We start from the raw sequence: 13,801 nt of genomic DNA on the forward strand, positions 1-13,801 counted from the left end.
CCACCGAATGTGGAATGTAACAACAAAATAAGACCACAAAAGGTGGAATTTCTCCTACAAGCATCATCCCTATGTGCACACTTCCCTAAGTGTCTCATATCCAAACTACGATGAGATTCATTATCCTGAGTCAACTTAAGTAAAGTGTAATTATATCCTATAAGAATAAATAATTACACCAACAGAATGATCACAATTTTAGGGGTTTTTTTACTTTTCTGCATGCTCTAAATCCATTTGGATGGGCTTTATTTTATAAACCCCTCTTTATTATTTGCTACGAGGAGAAGACTTTTATTCTTCTTACTTTGTGCTATATTTCGAGCCCTAAAATAGGGAGGGTGTTTATAAAATAAAAATGTAAAATATTTTTTATGCCTTTCAAGTATTCATGCAATGAATAATTTAAAATAACTTTATTAGACAATTGAATTAATTATCTTAATAAAGTAGTTTTAAATTATTTTCATAAATAGTTTAATGTACTTTTATTAAAACAATTATATTAATTGTCAATAAAATTATATTAAATTACTTTAAGTAAAAAAGAGAAATAAATACTTTTATTTTAACATTTATTAAAAAACAATATTATTAATTATTTTCAATAAATGTTAGAATAAAACTATTTAAAAAAGGCAAAAGCAATACATGCAGAATTTAGAGAAAAGCATGCTTTTTTATCAGGCTAAAATAGGGGATATTGGAGCAATTTTCAGCAATTCTTCATCAGCAGGGAGTTCCACTTACATACGCCTTGAATAAGGTAGCTATCTTGGCACACAATCGGTCAATTTGGAGTAGATATGCATGATTTTTTAGCAGATTCGACCTTCAGAAAGCTTCATGCATATTTTGAAGATTAAATGTAAAACATGAGGCTAAATATAGAGCTCGGCCATATTTTGCTCTCTATTCTAAATACTATTCTATAAAGTCTCTCCTCCTTTCTTTTATTTTTTTAGTTCTTTCTTTCCTCAGCATGATTGTAGACTGATTTTGGTCTCTTTCATGCCAAAGGACGATATTGTAGCTCTCTTTTCTGAGAATGTAACAACACTCCTTTATTTTCAATAAAATAACAATGTTTTCCTTTTCAATACTTCTTTCATTGTGTTATTAAGTAGATGATTCGATGAATTTCTGTGATTTATCTTCAAATCCTTTGATTTGTCTCATTCAATTAAAATTTGATGTTAAAAGATACATGCTAGGTGTAGGTCCTAGATTGTGTTAACTGATTTTAATGGTTTGTAGTTGTGAAAACCAGACAGACAGTTTTCCTTCAAGCAAGCATTAAGTTCAACCCTTTTTAGGAAATACTTATGCATTTCATGTTTAGTTGAATTGTGAGAATTTCATGGCTATTTGTTGAAGGTTTTATGATAAAAAGCGGGTTACAGGCCTTAGATAGACATTTGGTGCATCACCTCATAGGGTAGGTTCAATTTTAGTATTCCTTCTATCCTTTTTCTCGACATAAAGTTATTTGCAGGAGATTCATCATATAGGAAGCTAACCTATAATTTGGAGGTCTACTTTCACCATAGGCATACCCACAGGCCTGAAAGTATTCCCATGTTTCACAGGATTGCTAGGATTCATACTTAACATCACAGGTGCAATCTTTCGTGATGATAATTAACTCACAAGCACTGTATTTTCATCTCTATAATTTAATGTGTATCGGTATTGGACAAAAACACCATTCAAATTAGTCAGAGAGAATGCATCTATGTAATATGATTTACTCCTTGAAATCACCTCATTCATCAAATTGTTGTGTATCTTGATCATTTCCTAGAGAAAGGCTATCACCTGGCAAAGTGTAGAAGGAAGCCAAATCGTTGTCTCCTGACTGCAATAGTGCTACTGCATATATTTATACCCTTTCAACATCTAGCATATTTGCCTGTTTCAAGGCTTCATACTCATTAACAACATCTTCTGTCCTAACTGCTGCAGACACAAATTTGATTGGTAGCATATGACTAAATTTATATGTTGTGCATTTCCTTTTGTAGCTTAATGGTTAGGTTCATGCCCAAAAATTAATGTCACGTGATATTTTTTTGCTCTTTGAATCGATGTGACCAATTCACACAAATATTGCCTCACCGCATTCAAACTCCTTTACTGGGTCAAGATGCCAGACTTTATATGCCTCTCTTCAAAACCTATTCACAGTCTCCCTGTTGTTGTGAGCGTCCAGGCATGGAACTTTGACAAAATCATTTGATGCATGTATTATGTACAATATCTTTATTTCACCCAAGCAGAGGGGACATCAACAAAGGTTGTGGGTTTTAGATTTATACCTACCAACAATGCTCACTTGAAATCATTCTAAGGTCTCTTTAACACTGTGACATATACCCACATTGGCATGAGCAAGGAAATTGCTAGAAGGAGCATGGAGATTTCTTCACACCTTTCGATGGATTTGCTTGAATAGTTTCTAAAATTAGTTATCGCTTGCATCCTGACATAAACAACTTCAGCATTTGAGAAAAAATCCCTTAACGCCTTTGCCTAAAAATCTCAGATCATCACTTAGTTTTAAATAAATAGCACATGTTCCCTCAATGCACTAGAAGCCACAACCCTCACCTAACATAGATTTCTCAGTAATAATGATGCGCCATTAATTTGCATTTGATAAGATTTTCAACATTGCCCTACGCTATCAATACGTTGCACTTGCTTGATGTCTTTGTTCCCTTATTGCCCTAATTTTTAATAGCCCCATGTGTTTACCTTTCTTTCTTTTTATTCACTTTTGGTTTGTCTCTTATCCTGCATCACTTTATGTTTTGTCTTTATCCTCATGCAGGGTGGCGGGATTACTCTGCATCTTGTCCCTCCTCTTGCCCCGCAACTGCTCCTTGACACTCATCTCCATGTTGCAGGATGGCGGTGGGAAGCTCACCCTGGCTCTAATCTTGCCCCGCAATGCATTTTCCAAGCCCCGATCTATTGTGCGAGGTGGCGGGGAGGATACCCAATCTCTCTTCCTGCCAGCTTGCGACCTCACCTGGTAGCCATGGCTTGGGGTGCGAGGTAAGTAGATGTCAAAGCCTTACCACCCTTTCCATCCCACATACTTTGTTCACCCTTTCAAAATACCATGCTAGAAAAGGAAATTGCCCTTTGGTTATATTGTGTAGGACCCGCATAATTGTATGTTAAACTCCTTAAAAGATTTTTAACCATACTCCAAGGTATTAGATTCTTTTCTTTTTATCATGTTAATAAATGATTTTCTCATTCACCCTTTTATGTACTCTTGAGAAATATGAAGAGTTTTGATAATATATCTATTATTAAAATGATTTAATATATAATGTTATCTCTTGCCTCACAAATTTTCCATATTCCATAATAATAATTAAATCATTAAAATTATTTAATCAATCATGCTTTCAACCTTCCGAAACATATTTGAATCAATTAATTCAAATAATGCACATTTTTAAACCTTGGGCATTAACTGACCTTATTGGGCCCTATCATTAGTCGAGCCCCTAATGGGCCCGACTGAAAAAAATTCCGCTTCTGAGTAACTGACCTAGTGAGAATACTTTGGAACACTGACTAGATGTGTTCTGGATCCAAGAAATTGAGGTATGTTTAACAACAAATCCAAAATTCCCAACCACATCCATTGACGATTCCTGAGGCAAAACATTTTAATCTGTAAAGTTGCCTACTTAGTTGTTTCTGAAAATGCACCTGTTAAAACAACCTAAAAGTCGTTCAAGCACTGAGTTGCAAAAATATCAAACCTCCGCTTGAGAGGTTGCCACCTGGCACGCTGATAGATGTGGATACACAGAGTATGCATGCAAAAGGGTTTGAATTGTTTTGATCACATGTGCAAAATTTTAATCTCCCAACTTGCCTTCTTTGCAAATTCTGAATATTTTGCTCGTCAAACCGTGAAAAAGTGCATTTGAAATGGGCTTTGAAAAAATAGCAAACAATGAGCTGGGGGGCTACAAACTGGGAAGATGGTAGATAATATAATAGAGAATCATGGGGAAGATTCATTTTGCATGCAATTCATCAAGGTCAACAAATATGAACTCAAATGCAAGGCTACTTTCTGCAAATTTGCACGGTTTTATTTGCAAAACTAAACTTTTTTCATATGGAGCAGGCTTTGGAAACTTATCAAATGAACTCATAGGGCCAAGACAACTGACATGGGGCTTCAAAAAACTATAGAGAATCATGGGAAACTATCAGTTAGGCTTGATGATCAATTTGTGGAAAGATGCAATGCCTCAAAGAGGGCTCCATAAAAAGGTTAAACTGCTACAAATCAACAACCTACTTCTGGACCTCCAACAAGGACTTCAAAGACACATCAAAATTGATCAAATGAGGTTGCAAACATGATACATAGCATCTATGAAATATTTTTAACACCTTCCCAAAGGGATTTTGCATGATACTCAATGGGTGCCAAAAAACGAGCTCTCAAACTGATCTACTTAGGCTTATTCTATAGGGATGATTCTGAGCGCATTTGAACAAAATTTTACTTGGGCCCTCAAAATTATGTAAAATTTTTGAGGTCCCAATAGCAGCAAATATATTTGGTGGAACTACTTGAGAATAGTTTGAGAAATCATATTTCATGGACTAGAATGATTATACGATCTACACAAAAGGTACGACAACATAAAGCCATAATTCATTTGCCAACATTATCCCTGCCTTGCTAGGAATATGCAAACAATGAATTTAAATTCATAAAGCGCTCTAGATCATATCCTAACATTGCGAGTTTGTTTCGGCTTTGAACGTATGTGAGAGCATATTTGATGATGTGAGGGATGCACATACTTCATTTTTGCATTGATGCCTATGTTGATTATCTTCAGTGTGAGATTCAAATAGTAAGGAGATTGAAGAATAATTGGAACCAAGAAGATGCATGGATGAAGTTGGATCGAGATCCATAAGATGGTAATGTGGTTACAAGTTTTACACTCCCTCAATATGATATTATCCAATAGAGTGCAATGATTTTGAGATTCGCAAAAAATGATCTGGTTTAAAAAAAATTAAATTTCAAACAAATGCAGACTTCCTTGCGTGCATATATATTCAAAATATTGCATAATAGATAAAGCACCTCAAATTTCTTGGCACAAGTTGTAGAAACAAATTTGGTGGAAATTCTTTAGGAACGCTCATGCAAATGCAATTGGTAGATGTTACCATTGCAAAGTTGCCCTGGTAGATGCACACATACAATGAAGATCTATTGTTTAATAGCTACCTCAAATAAATGTGTTCTCGTGAAGAAACAATTAATTGAAGGATATATGAAAAATGACATATTTAAAATTTGTAAGAGATATAACATTAATGAAAACATTAATGACCACAAAGAGGTCAATCTTTACTATAGTAAAATGCTTTTCCAAAATAAAAATAAAAAAATTATTTTGTTTTACTATTGAAGAAAAACATAAAATTGGGATCCTTGGTTTCACGGAAATTTTGAGATGAGTATAACTCTAGTTGCAAGGGATGAAGAAAAGATAAACATAATAAAGAATTTTTGCACGAAATATACTTATGAATAAATTCACAAAAGAAGTCTAGATGAAATTTATGAGGGGTGAAAATATTTTTCAAGGAAATTTTGATATGGAGATGTAGATCAAAACACATGTGATAGGGGGTAAATGTTTTTCACAAAAGAATATACAAGGAAGGTAAAATTAAATTTTTCAGTTATAAAAGGTAAATGGAAAGAATAATTATTCTAAGTGATTTCTTGAAATCAAGCAAAGGGAAATATTTTTACTTGGATAATGAAAGTATTTTTGGAAAGGGTGAGGACTTAAAAAGAATGATGAAAAAAGATTTACTTCTTCCATTCATAAAGGGCTACAAATGAGTCTTTTTTACCAGAATGAAAATATTTTATAGAAAGGACAATTAGGCGAATACGCAAATTATTAGCAAAAGAGGAATGATAATCATAATTAATATTAATGTATTGATTATTTTTACAAGAACAAGGAAGCGAGAATATAATAAGATATTATTTGTGAGATAAACACCAAAATTTATGAGATGATTAATAATTTTATGCCTTTAGTTAGGGTACAAACTAAAATAAATCTATAATTTTATAACTAAAAGTTGTAATGGTCTTAAGCGCTCCTTCGTTTTATATAAGAAGGAAATCAGGACTGAATGAGAGGTGGGGGGGATTCGGATTTTAGGAGACAGACATTAGATTTTAGGAAAAAAGATGTAAGTACATGAAATGCAATACAATATGAGTGCTTCTCTGGAACTATGTGGCAAGGGATTATTTCTGATGATTTCAGTTTCTTTGTAATCTTACTTCAAGAAAATTAGAGTTGTTTGTATTCTTGCATGATACATTGTTTTCTTCTATTTTGGTTTGAGTTTCAAGGATATGTCAGATCATTTAAAGAAGAATTTCTTTATATAATTTATTTAGTTGGTCCTTTCAAGGAGAGGTTAAATTTTGTATACACCTAAAAATGGTCTGAAGATAATTAATTAAATACGTAGTTATTTAATTAATCCCCCTTCCCAATTAATCAAATTCACAAGCAAATTTGATTAATTCCCTTATTCATCTACTAGTAAATAAATCTACATGATTTTTATATATAGTTCATTTCATATCCCCTTTTGATTAATTAATCCTTCCCCCATTTAAAATCAATTCTTCTAATCCCTAATTAAAATTAACAAACTCAAGTTTGTTGAGATTAATTACCATTTTCCAATTATTTGAATTTTTAAATTCAAATGAGCACATGGCTCCTAAATTTTAACCACCTAACCTAACCATCCCCTAACCTAACCCATTCTATCTAATCCTAGGGTATAACTAACCCTATCCCTTTGCACATCCTAACCTCCTTATCCTAACCTCCTATGGTGTGGATATTCTTCCCTTGAGACACATGGCACCTTTGCCACATGTCTCCTCCCTTGGACACTTGCCCTCTCATGAGCAAGGCTCCTTGACACTTGTCACCACAGAGATGACAAGTGTCCCTTCCTCCAACCTCTTCTCCAACTTCCTCGATCTTGACCATTGATATCTTCAAATCAAATATGGATCATCGATTCCTGCCACTTCAGCTTTGGCCTTGGAATTCCTATAAATACCCCTCATTTTGGATCAATAAGGATCCCTTGCATTCATAGTTTTAGCATCATTACTATAGGCATTTTCATTTCAATCATCTAGTAATTAGCATTTTGGATTAATCATGGCATGTTAATCTAGTTTCTTAGATCATGCATTTCATATCATTTGCATAATCAATCATGATCAAGTAGCTACTCAACTCTTGAGTTTCCACTTTGGAGGTCATCCCTCCGCTAAGAGCTAATCAATCCAACACCTTCAAGGTCCTCAAGAATAGAGGAAAATGGGACATTCCAAGGAAGGCTTATGGTTTGCATCTTTCATTTAGTTTTTAATTAAGCTTTCCATTATGTTTTATTATCTCATTATATGTGTATGCTTGCTTCTATTTACCACATTTTTAGCATCACATTAATTGGTGCCCATAGTGGGGCCTAGCCCCTTTGATCTTTAACAATTTTGCTTGCAAAAAATCTCATTGACAGGTTGATTAGCTCTTTTGATGTGCAAATTAGCTCTCTTAGGCTCCTGAATCACGTTCTTGGTCTCTATTGTAGCGTCTCGGCACCTCAAATAGCATTTATGGGAGATTTCTCAACTCTGTTTTTATGTTTTTCTCTGTTGTAGCATTTTCAGTCTGTACCTTAGCATTTTTGGTATGTCTTGTAGCATTTTTGGTATATTTGACAGCGTTTTCAGTCAGTTTAACAACATTTTTGGTCAATTCACCAGCATTTCTGGTGTGCAGAATAGCGTTTTGGGTCAATTTAGCAGCAGTCTTGGCACATATCATGGTGGTCTTGGTCAATTTGATGGCATTTTTAGTTTTTCATTGATTTTTCTAATGTTGTATTTTGAATTTCTTATTTATGCTTCTGAACTGTCATTTTCCTAAACCTAATTTGTAGATTATTGGTTTTGCGAGTACTTATTTCACTGTGAGAGACCAGAGTCATAAACCATTTTGTCATCAAAGAATGCAATATAAACTACTAACTTTGTTTGCAGTTGCGGGATTTTGCACTTATTTTTGTTAAGTTAGGCAAATAGACTAATTACAATGGAAATCAACAAACATGTCTTATGTGTTTTGATGATAGGTGAGTATGCTCTCACCTTTCTTAGGTGATCAGAAAGCTAGACTTATCTTTTATTTTCAATAGTGCATATCTTTAGTGGTTCTGCCCTCCCAAGGAGCCTATAAGGCCAAAGCCATTAAGGTCGGTGAGAGGAAAATGAACCAAGTGGGAATGGCTAATCCCAAGTACTCCAACCCACTATAAAATAAATGTGATTTGGTGAAAATCAAGTCAATGGCAGTGCTCGGGAATAGCTCTCCTCCGTACCTTCAGGTATATCAAACCTTGGTTTTCAAGGCTAGGAGACCTCTTAATTGAGTTTATACCCCGACGTGCCAAACGAATCCCTTACTAGTTCCAATTAAAATTAGAAGCTACCTGGTTTACCTCCAAACATTATTAAATTCTTAATGGATGGAGGGGGAAGAATCTCTCCACACTCACCATATATCTCTCTTGAGCGTATGTGTGAACTCCCCTTTTGAGACCTTATTGTTAGGCTCATAATGGGACTCAACTAGCTCTCGCAAAGGCAAAAACACGAGCGCCCTTTAGGGGGTGACAAGGTTGTGTGAGCTGACAAGGTACCAAGTGTGGGCTAAGAACTAATAATGAAGCCGATCTCCTTAGGATAGAGTGAATGATGTATTTTCAACTGTTCAAAACTCGTGAAAACTTGGGATTTCTTTAAAGTTTCTTGAATATACACTTTATGTGTCCTTTGGGACAAAAATACAATCTGAATTTTGTCTTTGTAAGCCAAGTTAAGATATCATCCATTGAAATACAACAAAAATTACAAACTCAAACTTCAAATTGTCAAATTTATAAGTTTCACAGCAGATTAGCTCTTTCAGTCCAAACAGTAGCTCTCACGGTCCAAACAATCACACTTTCAATCCAAACAGTAGCTCTCATGGTCCAAACAGTAGCTCTTTCGGTCCAAATAGACACACTTTCTATCCAAACGTCAGCTCTCTTGGTATGAATGTTAACTTTCTCATATTTCAACATTAACTTTCCAGTGTTGAGCTTGCTAGGTATAAGCATCAATTTTCTCAGTCTACACATCAACTCTTGGGGTCAAAATAATCATTGTCTAAGTTCTAGAATCACTAATTTAAACTTCAGAGTTTCTAGTCTAAACAACAGAGTTTCTTGTTCAAACAATAGCTCTCTTGGTCTAAACAATAGAGTTCCTGGTATAAACAACAGATTTGTTAGTCTAAATAGTTTCTCTCTTGGTTTAAATGTCAGCTCCCTTACTCTAATCAACAACTCTTTTGGGTTGAATGTCAAATTGCTGATGTTTCAATACTAGATCTCCTAGTTTGCACTTACTAGGTGTAAATATCAATTATTTGAGTTTGAAAATCACAAAGCTGGGTCAAAATAACAATCTCCTAAGTTCAAACACCAAATTTGTTGAGTCTAAATATCATTGTTTTGAACTTTAGAGTCACTGCATTGCAGAACAACATTTCTGGTCAATTCCTCGGCGATTTTGGTCTGTTCCTCAGTGTTTCTAGTAAGTATAATAGCATTTTTGGTCAGTATAGCAGTGTTTCTGGTCAGTTTGTCAACATTTTTAGTCAGCATAGCAGCATTTTTGGTCCGTTCCTCAGCGTTTCTGGTTAGTTTGTCAGTGTTTCTAGTCAGTATAGCAGCATTTCTGGTCATTTTGTTAGCGTTTCTGGTAAACTACACAAAATAAAAAAATAAAAACAACCCATTTCTTAGACAGTCAAACATAGAGACTAGGTCATCTTCTTGGGTCACTCAATTAGGTTATCTTCAGTCAAAACAGATTCAAATCTAGACACACTAAGGTTCTCAAGTATTCACCTCCAACAAGTTCAAGATCTAACATCTTAAAGTGCAACATCACATTTTTCTTTGATAAACTGAACATTCAAACATAGTTTCTCATCAAGATCTATCATCCTTTATCATGAAACTAACATTTGATTAGATTAACCTCCTTCTCTATCATAGGATATATCGTTCTTATTGAACCTGGTCATATTAAAAATCACAAAATTTGCACTCCAAAACTAAGATCGAAAAACATGCAAACAAGCAAATACCTGAAAAGATCATTTTGTGTCTATCCATCTATAATATTTACCTCAACAATTGATCACTTATTATGACACATTATAGAATATTTAAACCTCGCAAAACATTCAGAACACATGTATGCCCATTTTAACTAGGGCTAAGAGATGAAAGATCAAAGAAACAGAAATAGAAGCATTTGAAATGACTGAAGATTATAGGAACATGGAATACCAAAATGAAATACAAGAACAAGAGAAAATAACAGAACAACATCTCAAAGAAAGCAAACAAGATCCTAAATTCGATAAATTTATGGAGAAAATATTGGAGGGAGAAAAAGAAAAATACTTCTTAATGTTGGCAAAATTTGGTGCTACACTCCTCCGAGATTTTGATGTGAGCAATTTAGGACAAAGGAGAAGTAACCTTTTCCATGATAACGAATGGCATGAGGAGATTTCCGGTCACAAAAAGGATGACACATCAATTCCTGATAACACAAGAACTAATGAGAAAACTTCCATTCTCAAAAAGGATGACATAGAAATTATCAACCATGTCAAATCTAATAAGGACACAAGAAAGAGTCGAGATGATATGAGAAGAGACCAAGATCATACTAGAGCACAAACTCATGGTTATGCAAGAATAAATCATGTGGATAATCCTCTCACAACTCTTACACAACAAATACAAACGTTGCAAACACAGATTCAAGATATCCAGAGAGGAACTGTTAGAAGATATTCGCTTTAGGAAATTTGTCCTTACCCATTTGACATAAATCTAAACATGATACCATTTCCTACAGGTTGTGAAACTTTGAGATATGATAAATATAATGGAAGCACTAATCCCCAAGATCATATATGAGAATTTTGCACGATGAATATGAAGTTTTCACATGAAGATACATACCTAATGAGATTATTTCCAAAGAGCTTAAGTGGACTAGCTATGGAATGGCTCTCCAAACTTCCACTTGAAATTAGATCATTCACAGAATTGGTGGATAAGTTTGTTTTGCAATACTCTTACAACATTCAACATGAGGTCACAATGCTTGACCTAGGTAATACTAAAGAAAAGAGTGGAGAACCTTTCATGATGTTTCTACAAAGATGGAGATGGTTAGATTCATGATATCCTCGTACAATGCCAGAATATGAGAAAATGGATATATTCATCGACAACCTAAACGATCAAATGAGTTATAATCTGAAAATGCAATGTCATCAAATTTTTTGAAAAAATGATTGATAACAGAATTAGAATGGAAGAAGCTATGGTAAAGAAGGGTGAGTTGAAGCTATACAAAGAAGGATTTCATCCTACTAATAACAATAACAACAACAACAATGATAAGCCAAAATTTTGAAACAGAAATCAAAATGTTGTCAACGATGTGATAGTGGATAACAACAATGTAAAACCTAAGCAACTGATTTTTAATTTATCCAATTACTCAGCAGCAGCTCAACAAAACAACAATCATCAAAAATCAACTTTCAACAATTTATTTCGAAGGAAATTTACAAACATTGGTGAACCACTTGGGTTAGCATTAAAGACGCTTCTCGCAAACAATTTGATTACCTTGCCAGAAGCAAGAAACTTTGAACCCAAGGTAAAACATGCTTGGTAGAACGAAAACCATTATTGTGATTTCCATTGAAACAAAGGACACCAAACACATGCTTGTCAACAGTTAAAACATGTCATCCAAGATTTGATTGATAATGGAGTGATAAATGTGGATGGACATATGACAAATGAATCTCACACAGCTTTCAAAACTCCACTTCCTAACTATGAGAAGGGTGAATCATCAACAGTGCATAACGGTAAAGGTAAAGAAAAGGTGAACTATGCTCATGCATATGACAATGTGGTAAATGTGATCGTGGTTAAAGAGAAATAACATCAAGAACTTGCTCATGCTATCACAAGAAGCAAAGCCAAAGTTGTTTTGTCGGGTCCTACAACTAACACGTCATCCACTACAAAACAATACAGTCTAGTGGATCAACTACAGAAAACCCCCACGCAAATATCCATCTTAGAAATTTTAAATCTTTCACCTGCACACAAAGAAATTCTAGAAAGAGCATTAGTAGATACAACAATGTCCAAATATATTGATATAGATCAATTCCAAACCATGGTGGGACACCTCACAACCCCTCATTGCTTATCATTTATTGAAGAAGATGACATGTCCTTGCAACATCCCCATAACGCTCTCTTGTGTATTGAAGTCCTCATTCACAAGACACGTGTTAAACATGTTCTAATAGATGGTGGAGTTGGCTTAAACATTTTCTCTTTGAGTCTTGTCTGTGCTCTAGGTTATTTAGAAGATGCAGTTGATCCCCATAGCATATGATGAAGAAAAACGTTCCTCTAAAGGAATTGTGATATTACCCATCTGAGTGGGACCTTTGCAAAAAGACACAGCATACCAAGTTCTAGACTTGGACTTATCATACAACATACTCTTGGGAAGACCCTAGATACATGACATACAAGTTGTTCTATCAACATATCATCAATGCCTAAAATTTCCCTACAATGGGCAGGAATCACGATCTCAGCAGATTCAAATCCATTTCAGTACTGTAGTAATCTAAAACCAGCTAAAGAGGTCATTGTTCCTCATAATAGGGAGTCATCGTCTTTGAACACACAATCCAAAGAAAGATCATTTGCCTCAATTTTGTTAAGTATAGAAAAACAAATGCAGCTAAGAGATTGAGGGAATGGAGAATATTTGCTATCACAATTACCACTTTCTCCTAAATCCTATGGAAAACCATCAAACTCTAAACAACAACCAATTGTGAAACATCTTCCAATATTTGATGGGGCATTTGTTAGTGTTGGGACCTTATTAGAGGAAACAGAAGACAAAGATGTGCTAGAGTGGTTATACAAGGATGAAGAAGTCCAACAAAAGACCAACAATGTCATAATACCTACAAAAAAGTATGGAAAATGATTTAACATCCTTCAAAAAATGGGATAAACTAGAACATGTCCTATTGGAAAAAAAAAAAAAAGGTATCTCAGAACCTATCCAACCTCATACTCAGCAGGCTACAAATAAAGCAGGCTTAGGGTATGGACAAGTTACTCTACCAGAGAACACATCCTCTAGCCAACAATAAGATGAATATGAAAACACACAAGAACAACTTGCAATTGAAAGGGAAGAAACAACTGCCAAACAATGAGAACAAACAAATATGAAATGGAAAAAGAAGCAGGCTTCTGATCAACAAGAAAAACAAACTAAAGGCACCTCCCAAGGAGCATTAACTCTTAATCAAAACAAGCAAAAAGCTAGTACAAATCGAGGAGAGCTGATAGCAAGGTTGACATAACTCAATCTTAGTCCAGAAGAAGTTGAATATGAAAGAAGAAAAGACATAGCAAGAAAAACAGAAGAAACAAATCAAACGCTATATGAACAAATCTATAGATTGCAAGCTACAAGTGAGAC

This window comes from Cryptomeria japonica, chromosome 1, assembly GCF_030272615.1.
Source record: "Cryptomeria japonica chromosome 1, Sugi_1.0, whole genome shotgun sequence".
In the NCBI taxonomy this organism is placed as follows: Eukaryota; Viridiplantae; Streptophyta; class Pinopsida; order Cupressales; family Cupressaceae; genus Cryptomeria; species Cryptomeria japonica.